Source organism: Aegilops tauschii, chromosome 4 (genome assembly GCF_002575655.3).
Source record: "Aegilops tauschii subsp. strangulata cultivar AL8/78 chromosome 4, Aet v6.0, whole genome shotgun sequence".
NCBI classification, from domain to species: Eukaryota; Viridiplantae; Streptophyta; class Magnoliopsida; order Poales; family Poaceae; genus Aegilops; species Aegilops tauschii.
In genome coordinates, this window is record NC_053038.3 from 97,002,103 (window position 1) to 97,011,938 (window position 9,836).

General features: G+C 49.9%; 2 pseudogenes; both read right to left on the bottom strand.

Annotated features, from left to right (window-relative positions):
- Positions 1–168: 168 nt before the first annotated feature.
- On the bottom strand, positions 169–5,426 carry LOC109748662 (uncharacterized; annotated as a pseudogene).
- Positions 5,427–8,197: 2,771 nt separating this feature from the next.
- LOC109748660 (uncharacterized) lies at positions 8,198–9,793 on the bottom strand (annotated as a pseudogene).
- Between the last annotated feature and the right edge of the window lie 43 nt (positions 9,794–9,836).

A 9,836-nucleotide genomic window follows, 5' to 3' on the forward strand; every position in this document is an offset into this window, starting at 1 on the left:
AAGGAAGGTATCCACGGTGTAACATGGTGGAAGCAACGTAAAAAAGAAAGAAACATGGATATAACTGATCAGTTGAAAAATACATGATCAAAACTTTGTAATCATCATTCGATTATATGTATGTTTGGTATATGTGTGGAGTAACAAGGCTTGAGGGTTGAGAAGCATCTAGGAGCTAAGGATGTTCAGGAGTGAAACCCTGCTCTAGATCAACCTCCTGAACAGAGACTCAACGCCGGTCTCAAGGTCGGCCACGCCGCGGTCCAGCGCTTGAAGCTGCGCCGCCTCGCAGACAATCCTCTTCTTCTGGAACCTCTATGAGACCAGAGACCATCTGCTTCCATTGGCAACCCCAATTTGCTTCAGCAGGAGGCGCGGCGCGGATTCAAGCAGAGAGACCGCCATGTCTCTTGCTTCTGCCAGTAGCCTGACCGTCCCGCAGCCTTGGGTGGTAGCCTTGTCGCTTGTGATCTTCTTGAAAGGAGTAAATAGCATAAAACTACTAGTTTACAGGCTATGGTTTCAAAAAACTACCACTTTTTAATTTTTCTCAAAAACCTACCAGTCGCGCGGTCCGCTGTTTCTAAAAACCCAAAATCTTCGTTGTTAAAAAATTAAACAGGTTTATGACAGGTCGGGCCCGCACCTAAACGATCCGTCTATTTGACCGTGTGTTTGACCGTTAACTGACATGTGGGTCCCACATGGCAGTGTCTGTAAACTTTTCAAAAATGCCATCAGGTCCCTGCAAAACTTTTCAAAACGCAATCGGGTCCCTCCCCGTGGCCGTGCGCCAGCAGCTGGCGTGAGGCGGCGGTGGTGCTCGCCGGTCAGTAGGTGGCCGGTGACGTCCTGGTGCTGGCTATACTCCCCGCCACCTGATACATGACGAGGAGCGCACCCGACGACGTCCTGCTGCTGCTGGCTCCACTCCCGGCTTGTCATCGACCTCCCGTGCGAGGAATCGAGCGGAGGAGCCGGTCTTCTTCTCCGACGACGGCCGCCATGCTCTTTCGTGGCTCGGTCTGGTGTGGAGCCCCGACGCTAGGCTTTGACCTCGCACTGGCAACGGCCCCACGACTCTGGCCTTGCCCCGTGCGAGATCAGCCAGAGGAGAGCGGCGGCGCCGTCATCCATGTCCACAGGGAGGCGGCTCGAGGCGCTCGTCCATGGAGCATGGAGAGAAGGAGAGAGGAGGTCTGGAGGTGTGGGTGCCCCCCGGGATGCCACGGCAGATCCCGCCGGACTCGGGCGCGACCACAATAAGTTAACGGTCAAACAAAATGGTCAACTAACGGATTGTTTAGGAGTGGGTCCGATCTGTCATAAATCGGTTTAAAATGTTAGCAACGCGGAATTTGGGTTTTTTGAAACAGCCGACCACCCATTTGGTAGTTATCTGAGAAAAATTTAAAACCGGTAGTTTTTTGGAATCCTAGCCTGTAAAGTAGTAGTTTTATGCTATTTAGAAAGGCTTCTGCGCCTTCTTCGCGAGGCGAATGAAGGACTTGATCTTGATCTGGACAGCAGCGGCATCTCCTCTCTTGAGGGCGAGCTGCAGGTCCTGGATGCTCGCCTTCAGCTCTGCCAGGCTCTCCTGCATGGCATTGCAGAGATCCACCAGGACAAGTGACCTGTCAAGCTCTTCCTCGACCATCTTCCTCTGCAGGGGCAGGGAGAGGGTGGGTACATACGTCTTTCTGCCCCCGCGTCGTCCGTTTTGGGCGGCTCGGGCGGCAACTCGATCTGGTTTTCCCGGTAGCCGCCCCTGCGAGCCCTCCCCTCGCCGCCGCCGGTTGGCGCCGCCGGGCTCGCCCGCGTGGCTGACGGCGGCGGCGGGGTTCCATTCCCGTGGCGGTTTGAGCAGGCGCTTGGCGTAGTGCAGGCGGTGACTGGATGCTGTGAAGGCGGGGGTTGCAGCGGCGATCCACGCGGGGATGGATCCGGCGGAAGCATGGCTGTGGGTGGCCAGATCGGTACCATGCCGCCGCACCCGTGGACGCCATGGACGGGAGCTGTCACCAACGGCGGCGTCAATTCCTCGGATGGAGCACATGAACCGCTCGTCTCTTCCTCGTCATTGAGTGGAGATCCGCCCGCAGTCGTCCAAGCGGCCGTGTCTAGTACTGCTGCGGCACCTCCATTGGGGACAGCCCAGCCGGTGCGTGTACGGAAAACAGAGGTCCAACCTGAGAACTTGCTTTTACCATAGTCGTTGCTCCGAGTTAATTGCACGTTGGTACCACACTTGCGCACCTACTCACAAATCTGTATCATTAGTCATTTTTTTTGCCATGCAGTACCAACTCTAAGCTTAAGTGTTGCAAAACGGTCTGACAGTCGTATAAGCGCGTATTGACCACGTATCTGACCGCTGGGACTCGTGTGTCGGGGGCTGACGTGGCATGCTCTTTTACAAAAACAACCCTTACTTTTTATTTAATCACGCATAAATCCTCTATTTTTTCAAAAAAAGGTCTTGCCACAAGAACCCTTTTTCAAAAATAACCCCACGCGCGCGTCCCGCCCGAATTCGAACCCGCACCGTGCGTTTAGACGAGGACTGCTCCTTTTCGGCTAAACTGCACGCGTAAGTTTATTTATAAGCTGTGAGCCATTGGTTTTTTTTTTCTACAAAGTAGAAAATCGCGCGGCCGTCCGCCCGAATCGATCCCGCCGAGTTCGTTCGCCGTGCGCGCTTGCTGCCTCTGCCACACGCGCCATCCTATGCAACGCCGAGTCATTCAACTAGTGGCAGAGGATGTATAGACGCCGAGTCGTTCAACTAGTGGCTGCCTCAACTAGTACATGTATACTATGCCAAACAAAAAACTAATACGTGTATACATCTTTAAACTCCGAGCCGTTCCGGTTTTTATGTGATACTAAAAAATATTATATGTCCATCGTGTCGTACAATTAAAAAAATGTTCGCCGCATCGTTTAATATGTATATTGAACATTTTTAATATACAATGATCTTATTTAAATATACGATATCATATTATAAAAACTTAATCGTGTATATATTGAACATTTTATAATATACGATGTCTATATATATGTGTGTGTATGATTTTTATCAATATACACACACTACGTTCGGTCTGAAGAATAAACCTGCTAGTCTCTGCATTGTTTTTGGGTTGAGTTCAAAAATTTTAAAATTACTCTGAAAGGTAAATAAAGTGTTTGTGCATTTAAAAAAATGTTCAGAACATTTTTGGGAAAAGTTGAACGCGTATTTAAAAATTGTAGTATTTTATAAAATGTTCAGCATGCATTATATACTATAAAATGTTCAGCTTGGGTATTCTTCAGACATTGTATACTATAAAATGTTCAACATATATACGATGAACTTTTTAATATATTATGCAATGAACATATTTTCAATTATACGACGCGACAAATATTTTTTTAATGTCATATATTATATTTTTAGTATCGTATAAAAATCGGAACGGCTAGGAGTGTAAGGCGTATACGCGTACTAGTTGACGCGTAGGATGCGCAAGCAAGCGCTGCAAACGACTAGGCGCGGGATCGATTTCCGTCGGACGGGCGCGCGATTTTCTACTTCGTAAAAAAACGAATGGCCCAAAATATAAAAACATCTACGCGTGCTCGGCAGCGAGCTACGCAGTAGAGCAGCACGTCGCGGGTTCGAATCCCTGCGGCACCCGCGCGTGCGTCTATTTTCGAAAAAAGATTTTTTGTGGCAACACCTTTTTTAACAAACAGATGATATATGCGTGATTAAATAAAAAGTAAGGGTTGTTTTTGTAAAAGAGCATGCCACGTCAGCCCTGACGCACGGGTCCCAGCGGTCAGATAAACCGTCAATACGCGCTTATGCGGCTGTCAGACCGTTTTGCAACACTTAGGCTTAGAGTTGGTACTGCATGGCGAAGAAAATGACTAGTGGTACTGATTCGTGAGTAGGTGCGCAAGTGTGGTACCAACGTGGGCTACCTCTGTGGTGTTGAAGCAGTGGCCCTGGCCGTGACGTGCATCTCCGGCGTGTTGCTCTTGCTTGGCTCGGCCGCCAGGTCAAGGTGACACCGTGAATCTGGCCAGCATGCCGCTGGGCGGTCTTCGGCCAGGCGGTGGTCACCTCAAGAGGTTTGGACCTGTATGATCTGTGTCTGGCGAGGACGGACGACACGGAGTTAGTGGCCGCGAGTCTGCTGTCGTCTCATATAGATCAGCCTAAGCTCCCATTTGTGAGGATGGTGCATGGCCTTCGGAGTGTCCCGAACTAGGGATTTCGTGGTGCTGCTGTCCTTCGCCTCCGTCAAAGACTTCTTCGAGTGTTGGCGAGTGGCTCTTGTCGAGTCTCGTCAGCCTACTCGTCCGGGCATGGTCATCACTCGCCGTAAGGACCGTGCACACATGCAATTATTGGGATCGAGGCAAGTGGAGGAGACAACATAAAATGATTTTCATTGGGTGGTACTTCTCGAGTACCCAATCTAGAGCTCCGGGGTGAAAACTCTGGTCTGACCTAGTTGGTTATACCTGGCAATGGCGGCGTTCTTTACGTCGTTACCCTGATGACGGCATTGCTCGGAGTTTGCTCAGAGTTGCTCTTCAGGGTGAAAACCCATGAGCCGACCCTTGGTGGTTGGATTTGGCGACGGCGGCGCTTGTGCGTCGTTCCCTTGTTGGAGGCGTCGCTTTTGGGGAACCCTTCTCGGAGTCTTTATGATGTCAAGAGATGACTGGGGCCGATGGTCACCGTTGTACATCGTCAATCGTTTTCATTGCTTCGGTTTTTTTTTCTTTTCTTCCTCCGTCTAGGCATAGCTTTGGTCTTTGCATGACTTTGCCTTTGCTGGCGTCATCATTTTTGTGTGTGTGTGTTGTGCTGGCTATGTGCATCTTAGTTATGCAGAGGTCGGGTGTACTCATCATGATTGTATCCCTCGATGCTACTGTATGAGTCAATAAAAAACACCCTTTTTCAAAAAAAAGGGGCAGGGAGAGGCCGATTTGGTTGCTGGGCAGGCTCATGATCTCTTCTATGGAGCTGTAGATGTCTCCGAGCCTTCTCATACCGCCGCACATCGTGTCGATGGTCGCGGAAGGCGTGGAGATGCGTGTCTGCAGGCCCTGCAGCTCCACCTCCACTTTGGATTCGGTGGAGTGGGGGATGGAAGGCAGACTCGCGGATCTTTGATGGCAGGCCATGTTTCTAATGGATTAACTGAGCTGATGATGTGCTGTTTCTGTTTGTAATGGTGGAAGAGAAAGTGAAGAGCAGATGTGCTTTGTTGGTGGTGAGACCTTTGCAGCGCGCTCTATTTATAGTCGAGAACCAAAAGGAATTGGTAATGGAGCAAGTTCTCCGCTGCAGCTTAATCACCTGCCGCCGAGGCCAAACTGGTGCTCTCTTATTTTGGTTAGTGCAACTGACATCAATGAGTGAGATCGAGAGCGTGTACATGTCTCGCCTATACATGGCAAAGTATCCGCACGAGTGGTTCGTCTCATCATCCAGATTGGCAAAATACCTTCTGGCAATTTGGTTGTCAACGTGTGATGGTTGCACCCGCACCTCAACCCTCGTGCAGCAGCACTGTTGCCTTCTTGGCATGTCTGCTAATTGCATCATGGTCCACCACACATGCGCTATAATTCTTAATAGGCGCTTCAAATCTTTAGTTGATGGCTAAACTAATAGTCTCAAATCAAACTAGATATTCGTTCTTATGAGAGCTATTCCATGTCATATTTTACTACTCCCTCCGATCCATATTAATTATTGCTGATTTAGTACAACTGTGTACTAAATTAACGACAATTAATATGGATCGAACAGAGTATTGAAAAACATAATAGGGACACGAGCTCATAGTGTGCTAAATCAGCGACAATTAATATGGATCGAAGGGAGTACTAGAAAACATAATAGGGGCACGAGCTCATCGCATCTTAACATGGGATCTTGACATGGACTCTGACCAGGGGCGGAGCTGCATGGAGCTACCCTGTTGCACCGGCAACAGGGTCAAGTTGGTTTCTACTGATAGTTTAGCACTTGGATCAAGCGTGTGCATGAGTGCATCAGGCTAAACTAGCAATGGTGCAACAGGGTAGATGCAGATGCAGCTCCGCCCCTGACTCTGACCGCGCCCTATTTTCACTGAGAAGAGAATATATAACGAGTTTGATTGGATAAATTAGCGCTCTATCGCTGAGCTCCAACAACTGTTACAACGCCACGAGTAGTACTTCATAATAATATGATAATGAGATACATGTATGTATGTATGTATGTATCTAATTAGTATTGCCTATTTGTCATGTTTCGGTTATTCAAGAAAAAGAAATAGAATGCACGGACGTACAAGTTCAACTTGGCCATAGCACGAGGGAGAAAGATTCATGGAAGCACAGGATTTATCAGATTACATCTCATATGGCTAGTGCACCTAATATGCTAAGAGCTTTATCCAAAAAACAAGTTGTTAAGAGAGGGGGAAGCGCTGACTTTACCTACAGAAACACGCTCAGTCATGATACTGTCCAGGCAACATCTAGATGAGCATGAACTCAACACCTCGTGGAGCATTGCTGTCTTGTTTCATAAACCTGCAACAAGATCCGCTGCACAACAGAAAGATCAGCATTATTCTTGACCAGCCCAAGCAGAAACTCGCTAAAAGAGCCGTGAGATAACTTCACGTGCAATAGAATATGAGCTGAGATAGTGCTTATTTTTGCCTCTCTTAGATGATCTAAATAAACATAATGTATATATACAATAGGTAACATCCTATTGAAGATACTCTCCCGTGACCTCCTCCCCCCGTGCGGCGGCGCCGCGCCGCACCGGGGCCTCCCCCCGTGACCTCCTTCTCCTCCCCGCCGGGCCTCCCTCTCCTCCCGCCGCCGCTGCCGAGGGCATCGCAGGCTAAGCCTGCGGGCCGCAGCGGCGGCGGCGGCAATCTTCCTCGGCCGGCGAACGGATCTGGGTGGCGGCGACCCACTCCGGCCGATCCAAGGGCGATGGCGCAGGCCGGTGGCGACCAGGGTTGTCGTGCTGGTGGCGGCGACGAAGAGATCACGTCGGCGGCTAGGGTGTCCGATCTGGATCCCATTCGGATCTGGATGGTGGTTCCTCGAGCCTAAGGACCTCAGAAGATAGAGGAGAGCGCCAGGCCCAGATTTCCGGAATACGTCGTGCGCATCCTTTGTTCCGGCACGACAAGCGGCCTCTGGACTAGGCATGCGACACGAGGACGTCGGGGGCTTCGGCCCTTGGCGTGGAGGTGGTGGCCATCTTCTTCGCCGGAGGTGGTCGGCTAGATGGTTGTGGATTCTCGCATCTAGTCCCGGCGTACAGTGGGGAGACGGGGCTGCCGGTGAAAACCGTGCTATGACTCGGGACATGGCGGGCGATGGCGGCGTTTTCGCGTCGTTATCTTGTTGAAGACATCGCCTCTGCAACTTCTGTCGACTTGCTTGCGCTGCTCTGGGTGAAAACCTTGATCCGGAGTTTCCGGATCGGACGATGGCGGTGCTTTTGGGGCGTCGTTTTCCCTCATGGGGGCATCGTTTTTTTGAGCGGCGGCTGGATGCAGGACTAGAGGACGGATTCTTTGGTGGAGCGGTGCAGCATCTCACTCATTGATGGCGGCGGGTCTCGGCGGCATGGCGCTGTGGTGACTCTGCGTCCGATGCGCGGAGATGGACTCGCGCAGGAGGGTGACGCGGTCTGGCGTCGTGGTGGCGTCGACGGCAGCTAGACCGGGCAAGGTAGATGCAGCAGTACAGCTCTGAAGATGGATTGGTGGCAGGTGGCTGCGGCGACCTCAGACCCGGCATGCGTCCTAGTTGAGGAGTGCGCCGGACTGGTAGGTGACCCATACCCGACAGGCGACCTGGATGGGACCTCAGGTCTTAGATGTTAGGTTTGGCTGCGAGGTCTGTTTGGTACTAGACCCAGACTATCAGCATCCCTTCATCTCTTAGATAGGAGTAGCGACATTTTTGTTGCCTAGACGGTGGCTTCAGTCTTACTGTTGTATGACTTTGTAAGGTCTTATGTGAATAATTAATAAAGTGGCTGCATGTATCGTCTAGATGCAGAGGCCGGGGGTCCTCCTCCATTTCAAAAAAAATAATATACAATAGATTCTGCATATTCAGCCTTTTTTTTGTTTCCTACTGTATCCATCACATACACAAAAGAAAGATAATCCACGGTATGGACATGGTTGAAGCATCGTAAACAAGAAAGAGACATGGATAGAAGTGATCAGTTAACAAAATACATGATCAAAATTGTGTAATCATCATTCGATTGTATGTATATTTGGTATAATGTACAAAAGATGGGTAGAGTAACAAGGCTTGAGAGTTGAGAAGCATCTAGTAGCTAAGGATGTTCAGGAGTGAAACCCTGCTCTGGATCAACCTCCTGAATAGGGACTCAACACCCTTCTCAAGGTCGGCCACGCCGCGCTCCAGCGCTTGCAGCTGCGCCGCCTCGCAGACAACCCTCTTCTTCTGGAACCTCTGTGAGACCAGAGACCATCTGCTTCCACTGGTGACCCCAATTTGCTTCAGTAGGAGGCATGACGCGGATTCAAGCAGACAGACCACCATGTCTCTTGCTTCTACCAGTAGCCTGACCGTCCCGCAGCCTTGGGCGGTAGCCTTGCCGCTTGTGATCTTCTTCAAAGGCTTCTGTGCCTTCTTCGCGAGGCGAACAAAGGACTCGATCTTGATCTGAACAGCCGCGCCATCTCCTCTCTTGAGGGCGAGCTGCAGGTCCTAGATGCTCGCCTTCAGCTCTGCGAGGCTCTCCTGCATGGCATTGCAGAGATCCACCAGGACAAGTGACCTGTCAAGCTCTTCCTCGACCATCTTCCTTTGCAAGGGGACTCGGTTGCTGGGCAGGCTCATGATCTCTTCTATGGAGCTGTAGATGTCTCCGAGACTCCTCAGACCGCCGCACATCGTGTCGATGGTCGCGGAAGGTGAGGATATGCGTGTCTGCAGGCCCTGCAGCTCCACCTCCACTTTCGATTCAGTGGAGTGAGGGATCAAAGGCAGACTCGCAGATCTTTGATGGCAGGCCATGTTTCTAATGGATGAACTCAATTGATGATGTAGTATTTCTTTTTGTAGTGATGGAAGAGAGAATGAAGGGCAGATGCGCTTAATTTGTTGGTGCTGAGACCTTTGCAGCGCGCTCTATTTATAGTCGAGAACCAAAAGGAAATAATGGAGCAAGTTCTCTGCTGCGGCCTAATCATCGGCCGCCTAGGCAAAACGGGTGCTCTCTTATTTTGGTTAGTGCAACTGACATCAATGAGTGAGATGGAGAGCGTGTGCATGTCTCGTCTATAGATGGCAAAGTATCCGCACGAGTGGTTCGTCTCATAATACAGATTGGCAAAATACCTTCGGGCAATCTGGCAATTTGGTTGTCAACGTGTGATGGTTGCACCCGCACCTCAACCCTCGTGCATAACTGTTGCCTTCTTGGCATGTCTCTGCTAATTGCATCATGGTCCACCACACATGCACTAGAATTCTTAACAGACGCTTCAAATCTTTAGCTCATGGCCAAACTCGAATCAAACTAGAATAGCTATAAAAGCTGTATTTCATAAATGCTATAGTATTTCGATATTGGAGAACATAACAAGGGCATCAGCTCAGCAGATCTTAACATGGGACTATAGAAGGCCATGAATCTAGGTGCGGTGATGTAGAAAGTACTCCCTTTACAGAGGGAGTAATAAAAAAATGTTCTGTCTTAACACACACAGTGACACCGACTACGCCCATTTTCAGTGAGAAGAGAATATATAAAACAA